The 25,002-nt window shown below is 35.3% G+C and overlaps 2 long non-coding RNA genes across 4 annotated transcripts; one reads left to right on the top strand and one right to left on the bottom strand.

Moving 5' to 3' along the window:
* Positions 1-1,224: 1,224 nt before the first annotated feature.
* On the bottom strand, positions 1,225-3,629 carry LOC116405197. 3 transcript variants are annotated; one of them, XR_004218359.1, is made up of 3 exons: positions 3,616-3,629; positions 1,783-1,824; positions 1,225-1,394 (listed from the first exon to the last, which is right to left on the bottom strand). It is a non-coding gene; the product is annotated as an uncharacterized LOC116405197 (long non-coding RNA). The 3 variants fall into 3 exon arrangements; XR_004218358.1 differs by lacking the exon at positions 3,616-3,629 and adding an exon at positions 3,207-3,259; XR_004218360.1 differs by lacking the exon at positions 3,616-3,629 and adding an exon at positions 2,362-2,385.
* An 8,485-nt stretch (positions 3,630-12,114) lies between these two features.
* On the top strand, positions 12,115-13,051 carry LOC116404979. The gene is made up of 3 exons (XR_004218006.1): positions 12,115-12,165; positions 12,254-12,304; positions 13,021-13,051. It is a non-coding gene; the product is annotated as an uncharacterized LOC116404979 (long non-coding RNA).
* Positions 13,052-25,002: the final 11,951 nt, after the last annotated feature.

Here is a 25,002-nt window from a genome sequence, read left to right as displayed (position 1 = left end):
GTCTTTCTCTCTTCTTCTTGTCCTTTTAATGTTTGGAACACTAGTTGGTTTCTTTTGGTTTTAGTTCTTGTTCCCGAGATGTGGGGTTGTTTTGGGTACTTATGGGTTGTTTTGTCTAACTACTTGTTCTGTGAGTGTTGTTCGCTCTTTTGTCTTGACCTCAGGTGTGAGGTCCACCTTGTTGTTGTATAATATTATCATTACCTTTTCAAAAAAAAAAATCAAACTCAATGCTAAGTTTGACTGCTCCCTTCGAAGTGACAACAAGCCTCGTTTTCGCCCTACTGTGGATCGAGGAGGATTCCTCCTCTTTTCAAAGCCCTCAATCAAACTTGACGTTATGTTTAAAACTAAAAATAGATGGTCTAGTTTTGGTTAGGCCAAAAGCGATGTTTTCCCCCAAAAGCTCTAATAGCTAGGGAACTCAACATGTTCTACTTGACCTAACCGACTTGACTCTGTATTTTTTATGAGCTTTTTTTAATGCATATTGCATATGTTTTTTTTTATAATTGTTGATTGTCTCACTTTTTTATGGTCTGCATTTACGAGCCTCTTTTCTTTCTTTGTTATGAACTGCGGTAACTAGGCATTGCTAGAACCGATGGGGTAACATTTCTATGGTTCTACACTTAGTTTCTAAGTGTGATTGCTCACCTCTAATTTTCAAAACACTTAATTTCTAAGCACATACAATGCACCTAGAAAAAAATGAAAATTGTTGTAGTTAAGATCAAAACTAAATAGTTATGAAATAAGACATAAGAGATTTGATTTTAACAACCTTCCCGTTGTACTTGGGATCCACTCTGGCTTTGTGCTGGAAAATTGGTTTGGAGCTATCGTAAGCTTTCGGTTGCTCTTCTGTAACCTTTAGATACTCTTCAAAGCTATAAGCTTTGCTTCCTGACGAAGAATCTTCTACTATTACAATACATAAGAAAATTCTATTTCATAAACCCTGTATCATAATTGAGGCTGATAGAATGATTATTCTATAACCCTACCGATAGTTTCATTCTTAACATTCATAAACACGATGCATGGCAGCTATCCAATTCTATTTCATGTTCTCGAGAATGGCTCGGTTTAACAATAATGTTAATTTTTGTTTTCTATTTTAAAATAATAACGCTGCTTACTAATCTTTTTTTTTCCATTTGGCATTCTACTTTTTCTACTCAGCTTTCTTTCCTAGTGATAACAAATAATACGGGTGATAAAAAACTTAATCACTCACTTGTTTCAGCCACCGAAAGCCCTTCTGCTTTAGAAATAGAAGATGGGTTTGAGTAGGTAGATTTACTTGCATTGTATGTGCTGTTCATTGAACTCTCAATTTCATCGAGACCAATTTCTCACTCAAACATGGTCTTGCATTCTCTAGAAACGTCCTACAAACAAAAATGAAGAACAAAAAACTACAATAAGGTCTATGAAAAAGTTACAAAGGAAAATCTCAAAAACTGATATGTAAGTCATAACAACCTTAAGTCCTCTTATCGTGGGTTAAAATGCACGTAAGGTTTTTCCAAGAGTCCGAGCAACCAGCATGTAAATAAGTTAAGTCAACTAAATTTGCTATAAATTTACTCGTATTAACATTATCATTGTTATAGACTTGACAACTTCAAATTTATCAATATAAAATATGCTTTAACAAAACGTACCTTGAGGTTCCTCCAACCTTATTAAAAAAGCAAATAATCCAACAATTTAACAAATTTATAGTGCATATTATGTATATCAATTGATCACAACAAAATAAGATCGAACAAATACCCATGAGTAATATTTAGCCACCAAATGAATAATGATGAAAACCTGAAAACAAAACCGAGAAAAAAAAGGAAACAATTCATCAACAAAACAAATTTAGGGGACTAAAAAATTGCTTACCTTATTACACACTTCAAAATATTAAGAAAAGTGGAGGGAAAAAACCAACCAATAATCAACAAATAAACTTCAACACAAATAGCCATAAATTTTCTTCTTTAAAGGTATCACAAATAAGTCCATCAGTAATAACAAAATAAAAAAGGGCAATGTGCAATTGAATTCTGCAGTCGTAAAGCTATGCTAAAGGCAGTATGAAATCAAACTTGAGCACTAACAAGAAAATTTGCAAAACAAAAATTACTAGACATCATTAACTAAAGTACCAGCACAACAATGAATGTGTAACCTCCGCAAGAGCAAACCCGAATGGAGAAGAACATGAAGAAATATATAAATAGAAGAAACATAAAAGACAAACATGAAACACATGGAAATATACAAAGGGGATAAATAAAAGTACAATTATAAAGTGATGAAGCACAAATATAGGTATCAACAGAACCAGAATACAAGTCTTACCCTATCTCGACTGTCGAGGAGTGTTAACCAACCGTCGGAAGGTTGGTTTTATTTTTTAGAAAAAATTAATGTTGTCTGAATTCTTTTCCAAGCCACTAACCAGCCCCTCCTTATCTATGATCGACGATCAACTCCTCAACCTCTAATTACATTTAAAAGAGTGATGCGAACATTGTGTGAAATCCCAAACCTTTGATGGATCCCACCATCACTCTCTTTCTATCCCTTCAAAACCTCATTATTTTCAAGAGAGGCCTCAAAGCTTCTTCCAATTAACATAAAAGAAGAATGAAAGAGAAGAGAGAAAGGGAAAGTGGTTCAAAAGCTATGGAAAAAAAAGTAAAAGAAAATGGTCTACTCATTGGCACATCTTACACAGATGATAATGTTAGGGCAAGGCAATGAGAGACAGAATGCTTTGGAGCCTTCTCCTCTACTTTCGAAGATTTTAACAAACTAAAATATGCAAATGTTACAAGAAAGATCTTTGGAGATTTGAAATAATCCAAAATAAAGAAAAAGGAAAACCCCAATATGTACAAATTTCAGAATCTAAAACTTGAAAAGTGATTGAATGATGATATGTTTGTACAGTCAATTATAGAGACAGTGAAACATTAAAACAAAAATGAAACGTACCAAGATAAAAAGAATAGCAACTAGTATTATGACCTTTGTATGTCTTCAAAATACAAACATCAAAATGAATCAAGAGATCTACCACACAAATAATGGTATCAACACAAATAAAGCAATTGTTTTAGTAACAATATTTGAGTACAATTAAACTAAGCATGCTATTGTCCTTGACAAATTTACATTCTTCTAATCGAACAAAATCTGACCTTTAAATAGTGATAGAAACTGAAGATGAAAGCAAGTTTAGCTACAACTTCAGACCGTGATATATATGACGGAACCAATAAAAAAAGAAGAGTACCTAACTATATATACACAGAGGAGATCTGATGCTTACTAGCACATCAGAGGCTCAATCAATTTATATTTAATTGAAAAACAATCCCTATATTTTATGCATACACATTGAATAGCCTCTGTTTCAATCCAATTTACAAAACTACCTCCATAAAATTACATAATGGGGGAAGTTCGACCGGATGCACTGTGCTTTACCAGAACCACATGAAATTATTGGAACATAGTTCATTCAATTAACTTTCTATTCAATAATTGAAACAAATGGAAAGAGGACAATTGAATATTAAATAAAGATGGAATTAATTGGGAACTCACGGAGTAATGCGATTTGTTCGGGGCTCACCACTGGAGTTAGAAGAGAGACAAGTTAGAAAGGAAAGGAAGAGGAGCGTCTGATAATTCCAGCGGATTCTTTGATGAGTGGAGTACTAGTAGTAGTAGTGGAGGTTCCAAGGACATTGAAGTCAATCCGGTGAGAGTGAGGGAATCCAGAAGGTTGAGGTTGAAGAGTGTAGAAATTGCAACCAAAATCGGTGACGATGGTGGAATCGAAATTGCGAGGGAAGAAGAAAAGAGCATCACAGTCGAAGTAGAGGAGGAATCAACACTGGAGAAAGGAGGAAGATGAGGAGAACCTGCCATTAATGGAAGAGGAGGAAGTGAGAGAGAAAGAGAGAATTAATTAATTAAAGAGAATTAGGGTTTGAGAAGAGAAAGGAGTGTAAACAAAGGAAGAAGAAAAAATGGAAAGGACGCGATAAGAGAGAGATGGAGATGGATCGGTGAAATGGGTATGATAGGGTTTCTTCCTTAAAGAAACGAAAATTGAGAGATAGGCCTTAGGGTTTTGAAAAGAGAAAGGAAAAATGGAGTGTACGAAGAAATGGAAAGGACGCACTAAGAGAAGAAGATGGAGATTGGATCCGCGACTTAAAGAAGAAGATGGAGATGGATCCGCGAAATGGGTATGATAGGGAGGAGAGGGAGGAGAGGGAGACTTGGCCGTTAGAGAAGAGGAGAAAGAAATTTTAAATGAGAGAGACTGTACATGTAGGGTTTTTATTAGAATTTTTTTTTTTAAATCTTGCTTAATTGGATTTAGAGAATTTTGTGTATTCGGTTCACCGACTCGTATTAGCTGTCCATTGGTCCATTGTTTTGTCATTTTTTTTTCAACAAACTAAATGTTTTAAGCCATTTACAAATTAGATTTCGATAAATCGATAATCATATTTTTTTACAATATAGGACTAAAAAAGATAACTAATTATATATATATATATATATACATACAACAGTATTTAGTTAAATTACAAAAAAAATTCTTTTGAATTTTGTAGTTTGTGTAAAAAAATAACCTTAAACTTTGAAATGTTAAAAAAAATTGTTTTGAACTTTTAAAAATTATTCATAAATACATCTACATACGTAGGATGAAGGTATTGGCATGCTTCTCTAAAAAAACTTTCCAAAAAGATGTTGTGTGACTTTTGAAAAGAAAAATTACAAATGGGGTCGTTTTTAAACAAATTAGATATATCGAGTTATATTTCTTTAATTTTTTTCCTTTTTTCACATATTATCAATCACATCTTACTTTTTTCTTTTTTCTCTGGAACCCTGCAAAAATAACAAAAACATTTATAATCACATGACTCATGTCACTACATTTTCTAAATTTTAAAAGTAGTAAATTTAAAAGTTGATAACCCTATGATTATCGTTTGATAGTCATCTAATATCACTAATTTTGTCATATTCGTAATATCCAAATAAGGTTTCTTGGTGAGTCTAGAGTCAAACGTGAGGACTTATACTAAAAATATATTTATATTTTGAAATTATCATAAGGTGATTAATAACATACGCCTAAGAACAATAGCGGTATCATCCACTTGTAAGGGGGGAGGGGAGTCATCCACTATAGATAAGGTCCACTTGTCTCCCTCACCCAACTTCATAAGGCTGCCAAAAGAGTTAGGCATAATCACATCCACACGTTTACCCTTCTCTCGAACATAAACCAACTCTCTTTTCTTCCTAATAACGAGTAATTTCATCTCGATTACCTACCTCCTTTTCCTTAATATGCCTAATGGGGAGCTATTAGTCTTACTTTCCTCCAACTATTTAAAGTCTAACACCACATCCACAAGACACAATTGTCCGTTCCTCCTCTTTGTTTGAAACCACCTTACTCACATCCTCCTCTCGATGAACTTTGTTTTCCACAATCTTAGGACACTTACCACTAGAATGCCCAAAAGACCGGCACAAATTACACCTTCGAGGCTTCCACTCATAATTCACAGCCATAACGAAATCCTCTCCCCTAAGGTGAATTGTAAATTCAGCAGGCATAGGAGAGTCCACATTTGATTCAACACATACTCAAGCATGTGACAACCTTCGTCTTTCCTTAGTAGCTAGATCTAAAGATAGAGGTTTGCCTATAGCACTAGCCACAACAGTCAAACTGACATCTGTCCATAACTCCATTGGAATCCTACCTAGTTTAATCCATATAGGAACATAATAAAAAACAAAGGATTTAGGGACAATACCTGGAGTCCATTTACAGAGGAGCATACTTTTGCCAGCAAGATGTCGCGATCAACGTGATAGGATCCATTCAACAAGTTTTGGGCATCTGAATTGGAAACAGATGAGTCCGTTCTCAAGAATTGTAATCGTTGGCATTTTAATTTTATCAACAATAACAACGAGCTAAACAAAATCCTCTATCCAGGACGCACTAATGAAAACTAAAATGTAAAATAAGTACGAAGTAATTAATTAAAACAGAAGACAAAAGAAACCCAAAGTAAGTTGACAAAATGCCCACAATAAGCTTCAAGATGAGTAAGAGGGAACACCAAGAGAAACATGAATAGCCTTGCTAACTTTTCACTACTAGCCAACTACATATTTTTTTACAATACGTGTTAGGGAAATCTTTTGTAACGACCCAACTTTTCTAGGTAAGTCGAGGTCATTAATTTTTAACAAAGGTAATAAAGGTGGCAAACCGGCGAGGGGCAGGAAGGAAGCGTGATTGCCATAGGAAACGTGTCATTTTGCTTCCGCTTATGGTTTCTTTTGAGGTTTAAGATGTATTAAAACTTATTTTACAAACTTTTATTTGTAAATAGTATTATTTTTAAGTTTTCTTGAATATTTGAAAAATCAGGCCTGACATAAATTTGTTTTTCAATTGACTTACGTTTCATTTTGTATCAACCAAAGTCTTTTGTTAAAAATTAATGACCTCGACTTACCTAGAAAAGTTGGGTCGTTACAGTTGGTATCAGAGCCTAAGTTTTAGGTTCTGTAGACTGACTTACGATGTAAGTCTATGTTTTTGTGTTCCTATGGCTAACGCGACCCTTCGTCTCTCGTCAGGTATGCTTGATGCTTATATGTATGGTTTATTTGCATGACTTTGCCTAAATTAAACTAGATTGCATGACGATAAAGACTTTTTTTAAAGAGTGTTGTTGGTGGATAATAGGAATTATGCCGCCAAGGGGAGGTGTATGTAGAGGAGGTCGTAGAGGCCGAGGTAGAGGAGCAGGAGGCCGAGGTAGAGGAGCAGGTCGTAATCAGCCTACTGAGGGTCAAGCTGAACAGCGAATTCCTGCTGCACCCGTGACTCACGTCGAGTTTGATGCACTGTCTGCTCACATGGAGCAGAGGTTTACGGAACTTATGACGGCTATAGCTCGAAACCAGCAGGCACCTGCAGTTCCACCTGCACCTGTGGTTCCCCCTGTACCAGCAGCTCCACCTGCACCAGCAGCCCCTCCTGCACAAGGATTGGCTGCACAACAGCCGCAGATATTACCGAACCAACTTTCTGCTGAGGCGAAACATTTGAGGGACTTTAGGAAATATGACCCTCAGACGTTTGATGGGTCACTGGAGGATCCTACTAAAGCTGAGTTGTGGTTGTCCTCTGTGGAAACCATATTCAATTACATGAGATGTCCCGAGGAGCACAGAGTTCAGTGTGCTGCTTTTCTACTGAGGGACAGAGGCATTATCTGGTGGAGGACTACAATGCGCATGCTAGGTGGAGATGTGAGGCAGATTACCTGGGATCAGTTTAAAAACTGCTTCTATACCAAGTTTTTCTCGGCTAACCTTAGAGACGCCAAAAGCCAGGAATTCTTGGAGTTGAAGCAAGGACATATGACAGTCGAGGAGTACGACCAGGAGTTTGATATGCTGTCACGTTTTGCCCCTGAACTTGTTGGTAACGAGCAGGCTAGAGCTGATAGGTTCGTCAAGGGATTGAGAGATGAGATTAGGGACTTTGTGCGAGCACTAAAGCCCACTACCCAGGCTGAAGCGCTGCGTCTGGCAGTGGATATGAGCATTGGGAAGGATGAAATACGGCCAAGGAGCTTTGATAAGGGATCGTCGTCTGGTCAAAAGAGAAAAGCAGAGCAGAGAACTGGAGTTCCTCAGAGGAACTTGAGACCAGGCGATCCTTTTCGCAGTTTCCAGCAGAGTTCTGGCGGGGCAGGAGACACTACTCGAGAGAAGCCATTATGCAATACGTGTGGGAAACGTCACCTGGGTCGTTGTTTGATGGGAACGAGAGTCTGTTATAAGTGCAAGCAAGAGGGACACATGGCTGATAGGTGTCCCTTGAGATCTACTGGGGCTGGACAGAGCAGTCAGGGAGAGAGACCTCCACAGCGGGGTACAATCTTTGCCACTAATAGATCAGAGGCAGAGAAGGCCGGCACAGTGGTGACAGGTACATTACCAGTGTTAGGGCATTTTGCCTTGACCTTGTTTGACTCGGGATCTTCTCATTTATTTCATCGCTTTTTGTGACGCATGCATGCTTAGAGGTGGAACCCTTAGATTATGTTTTGTCAGTGTCTACACCGTCTGGAGAAATTATGTTGTCTAAGGAAAAGATTAAAGCGTGTGAAATTGAGATAGCTGGTCGTGTGCTGGACGTAACCTTGTTGGTATTAGATATGCGTGACTTTGATGTAATTTTAGGTATGGATTGGCTAGCTACTAATCATGCTAGTATTGATTGTTCTCGTAAGGAAGTTGTGTTCAGTCCCCCTACTGCATCTAGCTTTAAATTCAAGGGGGTAGGAACAGTAGTACTGCCTAAAGTAATCTCAGCTATGAAAGCTAGTAAACTACTCAACCAGGGTACTTGGAGTATTTTGGCAAGTGTGGTGGATACTAAGGAAGATGAGACTTCTTTAACTTCAGAACCTGTGGTAAGAGAATACCCAGATGTATTTCCAAAAGATCTTCCAGGACTACCGCCACATAGAGAGGTTGATTTTGCCATTGCGTTGGAGCCAGACACTACTCCTATTTCTAGAGCCCCTTATAGGATGACTCCTGCTGAGTTGAAAGAACTGAAGGTACAGTTACAGGAATTGCTTGACAAAGGCTTTATTCGACCTAGTGTGTCACCTTGGGGTGCACCAGTATTGTTTGTGAAGAAGAAGGATGGGTCGATGCGTCTTTGCATTGACTATAGAGAGTTGAATAAAGTAACAGTCAAGAACAGATATCCTTTACCCAGAATCGATGATTTGTTCGATCAGTTACAGGGAGCCACGGTGTTCTCTAAGATTGACTTACGGTCAAGTTATCACCAGTTGAGGATTAGAGACCGTGATGTTCCTAAGACTGCTTTTCGTTCGAGGTATGGACATTATGAATTCATAGTAATGTCTTTTGGTTTGACTAATGCACCTGCTGTATTTATGGATTTGATGAACAGGGTGTTTAAGGATTTCTTAGACACTTTTGTGATAGTCTTCATTGATGATATTTTGGTTTATTCCAAGACTGAGGCCGAACATGAGGAACACTTACATAAGGTGTTAGAGACTCTTTGAGTCAATAAACTGTATGCTAAATTCTCTAAGTGCGAATTTTGGTTGAAGCAGGTGGCTTTTCTTGGTCATGTGGTTTCCAGTGAGGGAGTTTCAGTAGACCCTGCAAAGATAGAAGCGGTTACCAGTTGGTCTCGACCCTCTACAGTTAGTGAGGTTCGTAGTTTTCTGGGTTTAGCAGGGTACTACCGGAGGTTTGTGGAGGATTTTTCACGTTTGGCTACTCCCTTGACTTAGTTGACAAGGAAGGGAACTCGTTTGTTTGGAGTCCAGCTTGCGAGGATAGTTTTCAGAACCTTAAGCAAAGGTTAGTTACTGCACCGGTCCTTACAGTACCAGATGGATCCGGAAGTTTTGTGATTTACAGTGATGCTTCCAAGAAAGGACTGGGTTGTGTTTTGATGCAGAAAGGTAAGGTGGTTGCTTATGCCTCTCGTCAGTTGAAGAGTCACGAGCAGAACTACCCCACACATGATTTGGAGTTGGCAGCAGTGGTTTTTGCATTGAAGATATGGAGACATTATTTGTACGGTGAAAAGATACAAATCTTTACTGACCATAAGAGCCTGAAGTACTTCTTTACTCAGAAAGAGTTGAATATGAGACAGCGAAGGTGGCTCGAGTTGATAAAGGATTATGACTGCGAGATATTGTACCATCCTGGTAAGGCAAACGTGGTGGCTGATGCTCTTAGTAGAAAAGTATCACATTCGGCAGCACTCATTACTAGACAGGTACCATTGCATCGAGACTTGGAGAGAGCTGAGATTGCAGTATCTGTGGGAGAGTCACCTCACAGTTAGCTCAATTAACGGTGCAACCGACTCTGAGGCAGAAGATTGTTGATGCTCAGAGTAGTGACCCTTATTTGATAGAGAGACGTCGCCTTGTTGGAATGGGACAGACTGATGAGTTCTCCATATCCTCTGATGGTGGGTTGATGTTTGAGAGACGTTTGTGTGTGCCAGCGAACAGTACAGTTAAGATTGACTTACTAGATGAAGCCCATAATTCTCCATTTTCCATGCATCCTGGTAGCACGAAAATGTACCAGGATCTAAAACGTTTTTATTGGTGGCGGAATATGAAAAGGGAAGTGGCGGAATTTGTTAGTAAGTGTCTAGTATGTCAGCATGTTAAGGCACCTAGACAGAAACCAGCAGGTTTGTTACAACCTTTAAGTGTGCCAGAGTGGAAGTGGGAGAATGTGTCGATGGATTTTATTTCAGGGCTGCCTAAGACCCTGAAGGGTTTCACAGTGATTTTGGTTGTCGTAGACAGGCTTACGAAATCGGCACATTTTGTACTAGGGAAATCCACTTATACTACTGGTAAGTGGGCACAGTTGTATTTAACTGAGATTGTGAGACTGCATGGAGTGCCTGTATCGATTGTTTCTGATAGGGATGCACGGTTTACTTCCAAGTTTTGGAAGGGACTTCAGACTGCTATGGGTACGAGATTGGATTTCAGTACAGCCTTTGATCCACAGACTGATGGTCAAACTGAACGTTTGAACCAAGTTTTAGAGGATATGCTACGAGCTTGTGTTCTAGAGTTTCCAGGTAGTTGGGACTCTCATCTACATTTGATGGAGTTTGCTTATAACAACAGTTTCCAGGCTACCATCGGTATGGCACCATTTGAGGCTTTGTATGGCAAATGTTGTAGAACCCCTGTTTGTTGGAGTGAGGTTGGTGAAACCTTAATTAGTTCGGTCTACTAATGAGGCTATTCAAAAGATTAGAGCACGTATGCAAACAGCGCAGAGTAGACAGAAGAGCTATGCAGATGTACGATGAAAAGACCTTAAGTTCGATGTGGGAGAAAAAGTATTCTTGAAGGTAGCACCTATGAAGGGTGTTATGCGTTTTGAAAAGAAAGGGAAGTTAAGTCCTCGTTTTGTTGGACCATTTGAGATCTTAGAGAGGGTTGGTGTTGTGGCGTATCGCTTGGCATTACCACCATCACTCTCTGCAGTTCATAATGTTTTCCATGTTTCGATGTTGAGAAAGTATGTGGCCGATACGTCTCATGTAGTGGACTACGAACCTTTGGAGATTGATGAGCATTTGAGCTATGTAGAACAACCTGTGGAGATTCTGGCTAGAGAGGTAAAGATGCTTCGTAATAGAAGCATTCCATTAGTAAAGGTTTTGTGGCGGAATCATCGAATTGAAGAGGCGACATGGGAGCGAGAGGAAGAGATGAGGACTCGTTATCCAGAGTTATTTCAGGATTAAAACTTTCGAGGACGAAAGTTTCTTAAGGAGGGAAGAATGTAATGCCCCAAAGGTATATATATATATATTTGTTTTTATTTTATATATATATTTTTTAATATTTAATTTAAATAAAAAGAAAAGAAAAAGAAAATTTCTTTATTTTTTTTTCCTTTTTCTTTTCTTTTCTTTTCTCTCTTTTTCTTCCTCCCGTGCGCCGCGACCCCCATCCGTTCTCTTCTCCTTCCGTTCGCAGCAACCGCCGCCTTATCCGTTCTCTTCTCCTTCCCGTTCGCAGCAACCGTCGCCCCATCCGTTCTCTCCTTCTCCTCTGTTTTCGATTCCTTCTCCTCCGTTGTCTGCAATGTCGCGCGACTCTCCGTCCGTCTGTATCGTCTCTCCGTCGCACGTCGTTCTCTTCGCAAAGCTACTGCTCGACTTCTTCCGCAAATAACATCTGCCGTGAACTGAACTAAAGACCCCAGATCCAACTTTCTACGCGTCGAGTTCCTTCTTCGTCCTGCCACAGGATTGGGTCGTTAGCTGTCGTTCCTACTTTGCCACGAGTCATTAAATTCTGATTGGTAAGATTGAAGTTATGAAATTCGTAACTATTTCTAAAATAAATTGAAGTAATATTACAGGACTAATTGGTTGGAGAAATCGTTTACTGTTCGATTATAGGTTGAAGGTAACGTTCGAATTCCTTGGTTCGCAGCAAACAATTGATTCTAGTTAGAACTAGTTTCGCGAAGATTTGGGTAAGTTGTAAAAAAAAATTCACATTGGGTTGAATTTAAATGATTGATGCGTTGAAGAGAATTATTGAGAAATTGTCTTAATGTTTAGGTTCGTTCTTCGTAGACTTCAACGTGGTTAAGGAGCTTAACTAACTTGAAAGTAAGGGATTTTCTACTGGACTCACTTATGATTGTGAATTGTATGTGTTGAATGTATACTGTGGATTGATTGAAAATATATATATGCATATGAATTGAAGTAGACTTAATGTTGAATGCATATTGTGATTGTCATGGAATATATATATGTGTGTGTGGACGTGGACAGGACGAAAAATTGTAGATTGTGTTTGTATGAGATGCAGATGTGAACTTGTGATTGTCGTTTAGATTGGGTGTACGTTACGCTAAAGTATGACTGTGTGCTGGTGAACTGAGGGGTGTATTGACTGTATAGTTTGATTGACTGACGTATTAGTATATTATTGACAGACATATGACTAAAGTGAGATAAGTTGACTGTTACGACGTTGAGAGAGAAACTTTATGTTTTGAAGTAACTGAAAGATGGATTGAATGGAATGAGGGGAAAATTGTTAGCTTTTATTGGATGTGTGCCTTGTAGGTGTCCCACGGGATCACCAATTTATTTTGCACCTTCGGAGCATTAGACTAATATGTGTTTCTGCAGAACACTAGACTGATATGTACGTCCCTCGGGCGTTAGATTGAGATGTGCATCCTACGGGATCACAAGACTGCGACTGTACAGGGTGTCCCAATAGAACGTTAACAATCTATTTTCCCCTGACGGGACCAGTAGAGGGTCTCTTACTGAGTATTGTTATACTCACCCTTCTTATGTTTAATTTTCAGGTAAAGGTAATAAAGGTGGCAAACCGGCAAGGGGCAGGAAGGAAGCGTGATTGCCATAGGAAATGTGTCATTTTGCTTCCGCTTATGGTTTCTTTTGAGGTTTAAGATGTATTAAAACTTAGTTTACAAACTTTTATTTGTAAATAGTATTATTTTTAAGTTTTCTTGAATATTTGAAAAATCAGGCCTGACATAAATTTGTTTTTCAATTGACTTACGTTTCATTTTGTATCAACCAAAGTCTTTTGTTAAAAATTAATGACCTCGACTTACCTAGAAAAGTTGGGTCGTTACATCTTTCCCTTTGCAAAACAGATCAATATATAATCAATCATTGGCTCCTTATGGGAAAATACAGAAGCCCTATACATGTCTGTTTCAAGCCTGTGTTGAACAACTTTTAATTCCCTAAGATAAGGAGATTTATCTGAAGGTTCAAGAATAATGACATGTCCTAAACTAACCCACCAGTTCGCAACAGTGAACCCGTTTGATCGTTAGGGGCAACTTTTGATAATAAGCGCACAACCATGCCCCAATTCCAATGTTGCCCAAAAGTAAAGGCCTTTCTTCACAATGCTCCATAAAGAAAAGTTCGACTTTCACATAAAGATCTTATTTCTTTTTTATTGCTCCAAGAGATCTAATAGATCTATTTTCCCACGCAAATCCCTTTTGTTATCATGGAAAATGTGTTGGTTGTGCTCAAACCAAATCTCTGCTAGCAACACTTTTATCAAATTAACCCATATTTTTTTTTTTAAAAAAAAGAGGATATGAGTTTCACTATTATTAATATTGAAAAATGAAGAGACAAAGCTCAATGTCATGAGGATTATAAAAAGAGCAATAGGATAGAGGATCAACAGACGCACCTGGACATCTCAACTAGGTTGACACCCCCTTAGCGCCCTTATCACATCCAAAAAGCGACAACACAAGATCAAAACCAAAAGCCACAAATAGAAGGCTTTTTTTGTGTTTGTTTTGCCTTTGGACATTACTCCTTTGTTATGGGTTTTAGCTTGGTTGGATATGATGAGGGTGCTATGGGGGTGTCAACCTAGTTGAGATGCCAAGGTGCCCCCTGATCCATGGTTACATATTCATTGTATAACTCTCTTGTACTATGAGCATTTGTCTAATTATATTATTATTTTAATATTAATAAAGAGGTTGTCTCCTTTTCAAAAAAAAAAAAAAACAAAACAAAACAAAACAAAAAAAAAGCCACAAATATAAAACCAAACAAAATCATAAAATAATATGTAAAAAAAAAAAGATCATAAATCATAGGTAGCAGGTCGAGAACAAAGAAGAATAAGCCTTGATTGAGCAAAAAATCCCAACAAATATTGAATGTTTGGAGAAGATGGAACCAACATTTCGATATAAAGACATAGTTAATTAAAAGGTGCTAAATATTTTTCATGTTATCAACACAAATGGGCAGACATGAGGTGAGAGGACATGGGAGGGAAGTTTTCTTTGAAGTACTAAAGCACAGTTTAATTTTCCAAACAACGTAATCCATATGGGGATATTTATCCAAAGAGTGAGCTAAATAGCCCAATGAGTGATTGTTTTATAAAACATCGTTTTGAAATAATAAGTATTTAACAATTAACTCTTAACATAAATGAAATCAAACTCAAACAACTTATCTCAAACTTTCCCTTTCAGTTGCTGCTATACATAGAATCGTCGAGACGAAAAACAATAAACTAGGCATAGAAGCCCTATCCCGTGATACGATACTTACGAGATGAAACTCTAGGCATCAATTGTGCCCTATCTCGTTATAACTACAATGAGATGGAAAACTAGGCATTCGTACAGGCTCTCGTCCCTTGGATGGGAAACTAAGCATCTTTAGAAGTCTTCATCTCTTATCTAATACCAATGATGGAAAGCTAGGTATTTACTGAATATCCAAATCAAATGACCTCTATGCACAAGAAAATCTCTCCGAAGGGTTGCTATATATCTTAGAATATTTTAGGTATAGACTAAAACATGCTAATATTATTTTCAAGCTTAAACATTTTGAAAACTTAGCACAATCATAATTGCTTATAATTTTCATTAGTAAATTCATCAATAAAAACATGTTTACCAAAATGTTTCTAAATTCATGCTTTGGAAATACTTTATATGTCAGTATCCTCAAATATTCAAACATCAAAGCATGCTTGAAACATTTGATAGTAAATTCATGTTTAGAAATCAACTTTAAACTCATTTTTGTCACTTATAGAGAGTAGCTTGGACCCTTGTCTTATAAACTTGTTCGATCTCCTTCAAATCTAAAATAATGAAAAATAATGGGAAATAATTCCATTTAATTCCCGTTGATCATAAAAATATCAAAACTTTGCTTAAAATTTCCCAAAAACCACAAAAACAGCCCAAAGACATTAGCTTGCGTACAAAATATTGTGGCAGAAGTTGGCAAGCGCGCGTAGGGCTTGCCTTGCCATGTCTCGTTCTAACCTAATGTGCAGCGTGTCACACTCACAACTTTTCAAACACGGAACAGACTACTGTGCGGCACTTGTTGTAACTCGATGAACACGTCAGTTGTATGAAATTCGATACGATGTAGCCTCCCTACAGGTTTTAAGAGAAATTGGTTTTATTAAACATGAGAGAGAAAGGAAAGCATTGGAAACATCGTTAAAAATTTTTTTGAAGACTGTCCATTGCAAAGAGAGCTTAAATTGCAAAGAGTACCTCTGTGATGAGATTGGTTTGTGGAACCAATTGGGATGGGAAAAAGTTTAGAGATATTTGAGAGAAACTCTTTTCTTTTTGCAAACAGCAATAGCGTTAGCCTTATTTTTTCTTTTTTATTAATTCATTTTTTTAAGAAAATTGTTTTCTTCTAGATATTATAACTCTCTTTTCTTCTAGGAACAGAAAATGAAGTAGAAGAGAACCATGAGATTCTATTAATTTACAAATAATTAAATATAATATATATTTCAAATCTACTGATTAATTAAACATTAATCAATAGTTAATAATTAATGAAATCGAATTTAATTAAATAATATTAAACTAAACTATTAATTAATTCTCCAATTAACTAATAACACTAAATTATTTATCTTATATTTAACTTAAATTAATTTTGAATCATATTCAAATATAAGTTTCTCTCAATAATTTTAATATGAATCCAATTCACATTAAATTAATATTTGGACTCATTCAAATATTTTATCTCTCATAAATTAATTTTGAATCATCCCCAAAGTTAAATTTATATAGTAAAGTTTGATAAACTTTATATTATAATGTATCACTATACATTATACTAATTCCCAAGTTAAATTTAAACATTTTAAATTACAACCAATATAAATAAATCTCATCACCCTTTACGAGCTAGGAAAGGGACCTAATGGACCTACAGATTAGAAGCTACAACGATCTAAGATTAATTGGCTAAACTCATTAACCACATTAATCAATATTCGTTAGTTGTGTGTACACTCCACTAAAGACTCACAACTGAACTCTTCTCACTAAAAATATATTTCTATGTCCACGAATATAGACCAATAATAGTAAGTTAGTCCTTCACGAGTGTTTGTAACACCAGTTGGATCAATTTACCGCTTTACCCCTATGTTACCTCTAATCCTTAAAAACAAGTGCTCCTCTAATGAACAACTTGTTTATGGTCCTACTAATAAACAAAAACCCCTCTCATGTCATAGAGAGGGTACGTGCCCTTTGTTCAAGTTTTGGAGACACCATTTAAGCTAACATTCATCTACTTAACCTAAAGTAGGAAATGAGTGAATTCCATTTTGTGCAATTATAATCCCAACTCTCCACTCAGTCTTGTCCCCAAAATCACTACTACAAAAACAGGCTCTCTTGACGGTTGTAGTTTTCCTTTCTTGAATTTTTATGAAAGGCCAATTTTCAACTTTCTTGACATTTTTTCTTGACGTTTTTTGTGCAATTAAACGTCAAGTAAGATGTATTTTTTCTTGACGTTTTTTAAACATCAAGAAATATCTAATAATTTTTTGACGTTTAAAAAACGTCAAGAATGTTCATGAATTCAACATAAACGTCAATAATATATAGTTTTCCTCGACGTTTTAACAAATTCTTAACATTTTTAAAATGTCGAGATAATTCTAAAAAGTTCTTGACATTTTTAAAAACGTCAAGAAATTTATAAAAAATTCTTGACGTTTTTTAAAACGTCAAGATAATTCTAAAAAATCATTGAGAGAAATTTTAATTTGTTTTTGACGTTTTAAAAACGTCAAGAAATTTCTAAAAAATTATTGTGTTAATATTCTTTTACAAAACACAACGTTTCAATTTGATCACTTCCCCTTTTCTTAATTAAACCTAATTCGCCGCGACTTTGTCCCTTCTCCACCCGAAATCAAAAGCGTCGTTCACCTAACCTTCCCTTTGCGTTTAATCTGTGCATTCATCTGCGTTCATCGCCGAAAAGACTTCCCTTCGCGTTCATAAGCATTCACCTTCATTCATTTGCGTTCATCGTCCGTCACCGTCCGTCTGCTTTGCGTTCCCTTCACCTTCGTTGATTTGCGTCCATCTGTTCACCGTTCGGAATGCGTAAACACATTCTCTGTTCGAAAACGAGTAAACACATTCACCATCCTTCTGTCGCATTCCACTTTTGCTAAACCTCTATTCGTTTCCAAATCCTTCATGGTTACTCATTCATTTTCTTCCCTTTCTAAAGGTAATAATTTTCCTTTTTTCTTTGTGATTAAAATTTGTAATTTGTAATTTAAAATTGGAATGCAAAATTAAAAAGAGAGAAATATGCCTTAGAGAATGGAAGAAAGGTTTTGCATTTTAGGCTTGAAAAGGGGGATACAAGTTATTATAATTGTAATATATAATATTTTGAACAAGGCTACCAAGCGTGCGAATATGATTCATTGGTTAGTTTAGGGATTGGAAAGAGAAGGATTGTGGAGTTTGTGATAATATTTTGGTACACTGGAGCTGGAAACAGAGAATATTAAAAAACACATACTGTTATACACAGTATTATAATAATACGAATCACTAGCTTTTCATCTCCTTGAATTTTTGTTATGGGTATTATATTGAGTTTTGTGTTTTAGATTGTGAAGTATGGGTAGCTAAACTCTTAATCCTAGGGATAGATGTAGACAAAGTTTATGAATTATTCTTTGTAATGCATCTGATTATTTGCTCTTAATCTTTTCATGTTTTTATGTGAATAGCGTTCATAATATCTTAATCACAGATTAATTGTTGATTGCCATGAACCTTAATCTTTGCATGACTAGAGTGGTTATGAACTTGGATAGAGATAATTAAGGATCCTTGAGGAGGTTGTTGAAAAGTGGACCTAAAAACTTTTGTTTGTTAATAAAAAGAAAAATGAACAGAGATTCATCTTCGTCAGGGTCTTGATGTTTAATTTAATTTAAATTGTGTATGAATTTTTAATTACGAGAATTTTAATATGTTGCAAGAGCACTATAGCCAAGGTATAGAGTGAGGGAGATAAGGTTATATGTCTTAGAGAATGGAAAGATGGAATTTGTGCTAAAATCATTAGTGTTCCAAATACAATTATGAATTGGGTATAGTTGCATTCCCCCTTCTGGATTGCATAGCACATAAATATACTCTCATGGATTGCATAGCACATAAATATACTGTCAAAAACAATAACATAAAACACAAACTTGATTTAGTTTCATTCACACTTGTACACCAACATGTTTCAAGAATGATCATATATTAAAAATCATTTTCAAATTTGGTAATATAAAATGGAAGAAGTGAGACCTTGAGGTTTTGACCACCAATACTATCTAACTGATGAGTTTATGATTTTTGTTTCTACTGTGTTCTTTCCTTAAGCTTTAACTTGCTTTAGGGGCAAGATGGTGAAGGTCTAGTCCACAACCTTTCCCAAGAATTTATTGATGTTTGGGTTGACCCAATTATTGTTATTGGACAGCGTTTTATGGTAATTGGTTGTTATGGTTTTTAAGTGTGTTTTGATATCTTGTGTTAAAAAATAATTGCAAAAAGTCAGAAAAGTTTGTTAAAGATTAGGTGTTTTTAAGTTTGTCATTCCACTTTAATTCTCACCAGTACTTGCTGAATGGAAGCCTCTTGTCTAAGACAATTCGAGTGGAATAACTCTCGTGACTACCACAACATTTGGGAACTCACCAAATGTAAGACTATTCCTTTATCCTAGCATTTGATCTCTCTCTATAATTTGGTTTGCTATCGTAAGTTTGATTAAAATAAATGCTGATAATTCAACTCCAATGTTCTTATTTTCTTAACTCTCATTCAGTCAGTTAGAATCAGAACTCATTTATTTATCTTGTCTCCATAATTTGGATTCAAAGATACATCACAATAATCTTCTCAACAACATTCTTGAAAAGGTATTGAATTTTCAACTGTGTGACCTTTATACACAAATTTCTTCAAAGAAATTTACATTCTTTAGAGTTTAGAGCTTTGAATTCTAGTACAACTTATAAAGCTTTTGATACTTGTTAGACTTTTTTACTTGGTGCGGATAAAACCTTATTTACATTCTTTCTTTCCTGCATGTTCTCTTTTGATATTTGTTAGACTTTTTTGCTTGGTTGTCCTTAGTGTTTTCCTCTTTAGCTGAAATTTCTCAATCTTGAAAAAAATAGAGCTTTAAAATTCAACTTTAACTTTATTTGATACTATCTTAGTCCATACTTATTTTGGTATTTCTTTCCTTTCTCACAAACACATCTAAGAGGTTGCCTTCACAATATGGCCAAATTAACAATATGGCAACCCTTTTCATTGAAAACATATTAGACGTTGGTTACTTAGTTAGCCTTATTGGGTAAATAATTGACATTTAGGTACTTTTTAGTTTGTATATTTATAGATGCCAAATCGATATGTGAATTTTAATTGTTGCTTATTTGAAACATTGCAACCATTTGATAAAATGTTGCTATCTGAATCCATCTTAACTTGATATATTATTTTATTTTGGTTTAGGTTGTGGAATCCAAGTTTGTATTTGAAGTCAAATTCATCCAAGATCATTGAGTTCATAATACACTCAAGATTAAGACTAAGTTATCTAGGTCATCCTAGTGAAATATAAACCTAACTAGTTAATGTAGTAACACCAAGTGGTTACTATTTCACAGTCTAGTCTATTGCAATCTCATTGCATAGGATACCTTCACTCGCATGTCAACTACATGAACACATTTGATCATTGTATTTGTATCAAATACAAAGTGAGTCGTATTCATAATGTTACCAGGATAAAGGTACCCAGTCTTATCCGTATACTATAGACCCTTTAAGCTGATCTCGAACATTGATCCTTGTATGTCTCTACATACTATTCAATACTTATTAAACAATTTAGGATGTTAGTTTATTGGATTTGAGTTATTAAGACAAAACTAATAATATAATCAATAACAATTATTACAATAATAACACTTTATTAACAATGGTCAATGGATTAAAACTTGATTCCAAGGCTACTCATGTTTATTCTCTTGGTGAAAATGAATTGTCAGGTGATACTGGCTGAACCTATCAAAAATAAATGAGTCATAGTTTGTTTGATCATTCATTTTCTAATCTTTCTTCTTTATATTTAATTAGTTGTTTAATTTCTTAAAAAAGAATTCTGGTTTATTTATAGTATATTTGGTAGTATGCATGCCTCAGCTCCTTTAATGCATGTCTCTTATAGTATATTTGGTAGTATATTGCAGCGTATTTTCTATTTGGGTTTAGTTAGGGTTTCTCTTGTTTATTCCAAGATATGCATGGATAGTTCATGTTCGACTATTTGGAAAGAGGGATTTATGTAGCACGGGTATTATATTCTGGTTTTGGAAGTGTCGAGATAAATTAAGGACTTTTTTAATCTTCTTCAAACAAACCTATACGAAGGTGAAGAATAATTTATGCTTGTATTTTAGTCGGAATAAGAAGAAACATGAAGAGAATGCCCACGAGGAAAATGACCACGAGAAAAAGTTGTGTATTCCTCCATCCTTAACTGAGCTCTCTAATGTGTATTCCTCCCTCCATAACTGGCTTACTTTGGATTGTTTGGATAGAAAGAAACAATAGAATTTTTAAGGATAAATCAAGGTTTATTGTTAACTTGTGGGAAGACATATGTAACTTGATCGGAGTTTGGTCTAGGCGTCATTCATCTTGTAACCAATATGATGTTACTACCAACTCTTAACTTTAAGCTTTGTTAGATTAGGTTGCTTCGGGCTTCCCTCTAGCCTTCAACCTTGTAACTTTAACTCTATGTTAATAGGTAATTACTCTTATCCTAGGTTTATCCTAGTTTGAAGGATTCGGTTGCTTCTTCTTAAAACAAGTTGTATTTCGACTACTATTTTGGAGGAAAATGTGCTTAACTAACTAAAAATCTAATGACACTTCCAAAACCAGTCATTTCGAAAGATGTTTCCTCAATAATATATTTATAATGCTCTTCCTTTATAGAGTAAAACAGTAAAGCAACAAAACCATTTTAATTCATTATATATATATTTATATATTTATTTATGTATGTATATATATATATATATATTTACGTATGTCATTACTACAAAAAAGGCCTTTCTTGACGTTTGTTGTTTTTCTTTCTTGACATTTTTTTCAAAAAACATCAAGAAAGGGGTAGTTCCAAAGATAAAACGTCAAGAATTTTTACGAAAAGGCGTGGGTAGGTCAATTTTCAGATTTCTTGACGTTTATTAAACATCAACTAATATGTATTTTTTCTTGACGTTTTAAAAATGACAAGAAATATCTATAAAAATTTTGACGTTTTTAAAACGTGAAGAATGTTTATATATTCAACATTCTTCAAAATTTTCAAACGTCAAGTAATATGTACTTTTACTTGACATTTTAAAACCGTCAAGAAATATCTTAAAAATTCTTTATGTTTTAAAACGTCAAGAATTTTTATAAAAAGCCGGAGAAGAGTTATTTTTAAAATTTCTTGATGTTTTTTAGACGTCAAGTAAGATCGTTTTTTCTTGACGTTTTAAAAACGTCAAGTGTTATTAAATATATATTTATATATAAAAGAAAATATTTGGGTTGAATCCTTCGAAGCCCTAGACTTGTCTCTGCCGCATTCGAAAATGCCAAGTTCTCTGTGAGGATCTCTCACTTCTGCCGTGTTCACCGTCCGTCCGTCCGCATTCACCACGCCCTCTCCGAAAATGCGTACTAGATCCTTCGCTTTCAGTCGTTCACCATCCACTGAGTACGAGATCCCTAAGACTTCCGCCATCTGCCATCCCTAATACTCCGAAATCATCATTCGTTGTCCCTCAAAATTGTCATCCTTCTGTACGAAAAAGTCGTCCTTCTTTTGAGTCTTCATTCCCCTTTATGTCGTCCTTCTGTATTTAGAGGTTATACTTCATTCCCCTAAAACTTCCACTGGTTTCCATATTTCAAGAATTTGAAATTTTTATAGGATATTGCTAGTGGAAATTAAGTCAATTCTGTTTGCTCCCAAACTACCTCCTAATTATGCTGTCTGGTTGGGAGAAATAAAGTCTTTGTCATATTTCAAGGTAGTGTATGTTAACCAACACTTAGTGCATTTTCGTGTTTATGAGCTTATTTTAGTTAATATGTTTTTGTAGGAAAAATATGATGTCAATATGGCATATTATACGTTGAAATTGTAGTTGTTTAACACAAAATTTTGAGGTTCTTTTTCAACTAATTATGCTTTATCTAATATATTTTTTCAAATCTTAAAGAAGAACTTTTGATTTCATTGGAGTTTATCATTAGAGGCATTACTATATTGGCTGCCTCTCAGTGGGCTATAGGTTTTCCAATGGTCATTTGAGACTGGTTGATAATAGCAAAAGTTAGAGCTTGAGAAGAAGGAGCGAAGAAAGTAGTGAAGACAAAAGAAGAAAGAAAGCTGAGTGAAAAACGAAAATTGACAAGGTAGAGATGTGACATGAAAATGATGATGAGAAGTGAAGGAGGCACGACACAATACTGGTACACAATAACAAAGCCTTGATAATTAAAAAAAGGATGGTGCCAAGAAAATTTAAATACAAAAAAAATGAAGGTTCTTGCAAGTGTATTGAGTGAATGGGAGAAAGAAAGGATAAAAAGGTAGAAAGAGAGAAAGAGAAGTCAAGGGTAGAGATACATAGCTTTGTATATAGAAACTTTATGTTTATACTCCATTATACGTTGTGGAGAATATAACATCCTGATATGTATGATTCAATTTGAATGATGCAATTATTTATTTTTCGGCAATAATTCTACTTCTAGAACCTAAATTTTGAAAGCCTACTAATTTTTCAGAATTAATTCGAGACCCCACTTTTGCTCCCCTTCCTACTTATGGTTACTTTTTGCTTAAACTTTAAAAGTTGTTTGAAAATTTTTGCTGAAACTTGTAAAATTTGTTTGAAGTTCGTATATCTCTCACATATTGCAAGGTTTCTTATTATTTTATTGAATTTCCTACATAAATGCATTCAAACATGAGTTGACATTATTGGAAAAGATCCGTCATCCTAAAGTAGTTCAGTTTTTTGGTGTCGTTACTCAGAATTTGCCTATGATGATTGTTTCTGAATACCATCCGAAGGTATGGATACATTTTCTTACCCTTTATTTTATTCTAATGAAAATTATTTCATCATGTTTCATTCCAAGCATTTCATTACATATTTTGTTCATATATGATGAATGGTGATTGGTTTTTGTATCAACTTATTCCCTCTTTCATGTATATTTCATCTTCCAGGGTGATATATATCAATTTATTCCCTCTTCAATTGATTCTTGTTTTTACTCTTGGCTTATAGGTTGCTACATGATCGTATATTAGGAGCAAAATTGTGCAATTAGTTTATAGTTAGGGAGATTTCAATAGTAAAAAGCAAAGAGAGTAAATGGTAACAAAATCATATTGTTCACATGAAATGATAAAATAATCATTACACATTTACAAGAACAGTAAATAAATTATGTGATTTTCGTGAGAAAAATGAAGAAGAAATAGCTTCTAACAAAAGTGAATATAAATTAAAGGAGAATATAAAATTGTTTAAAATATTTATTTTCAATAATTCGGAAGTTCTTTGGCTATATATAATGGAAGAGAGCCTTTCCAAGGTGTGATGTCTGGCGTCAACAACGACGCGCTTAGCACAGATACGGAACCAGACACCATCTTCTTGGTGTTTGTCTATGCAAAAGCCTCGAGTGGCTATGGTCTTCTTCTTCTGTGAGGGAAATGGTTGAAGTTGCTAGACTATTTCAATTACTATGTGAGAGGTGGCTGAATTTTATTGGACCTCTCTTCTTGGGCTTACTTTTTACAATTGTTTAACAATCTCTCTCCGAATATACCTTCGTCCCCTTAGCTGCTTCCCACTTTGGTAAAATCGCCAAAGCTTTATGTGTAAATTGCAAGAGACAGAGGAGCAAGGCAAAATAAGGTTATTGGAACAAGGCGAAAGTTATCATTGCTAGCTGCAACTTTCCTCATTCTTCTCACCCTCCTTCAAACCATATTTTCTGCTATGTATGCATTTCCTAGCTAGCCTTCCCCCGCATATTCTATTTTAGCTTTTTTCCTCTCCAGTTTCTGTTATGTATTTTTACTGAATATTGATCTCCTTTTTGCTATCAAGATAGTATACCATACATGCATGTGTAGGACTTTTATCCCTTATATTTTATAATTTGTCTTACTACTGTTATTGACTGATATACCAATATATATGTGTAAAGTATTGATCATATAATTAATATTAAATTTATTACATTCACTCATCAATTTAAGTTTTTTAGTCAATGTATGTCATGATTTAAAACAAATAATTCGAAGCTTTCATCCCACTTGTGAACAACGACCGAAAAAAACCTTACTTCATC

This window comes from Cucumis sativus, chromosome 7 (genome assembly GCF_000004075.3).
Source record: "Cucumis sativus cultivar 9930 chromosome 7, Cucumber_9930_V3, whole genome shotgun sequence".
In the NCBI taxonomy this organism is placed as follows: domain Eukaryota; kingdom Viridiplantae; phylum Streptophyta; class Magnoliopsida; order Cucurbitales; family Cucurbitaceae; genus Cucumis; species Cucumis sativus.
This window is presented reverse-complemented; position numbering and strand designations above follow the sequence as displayed.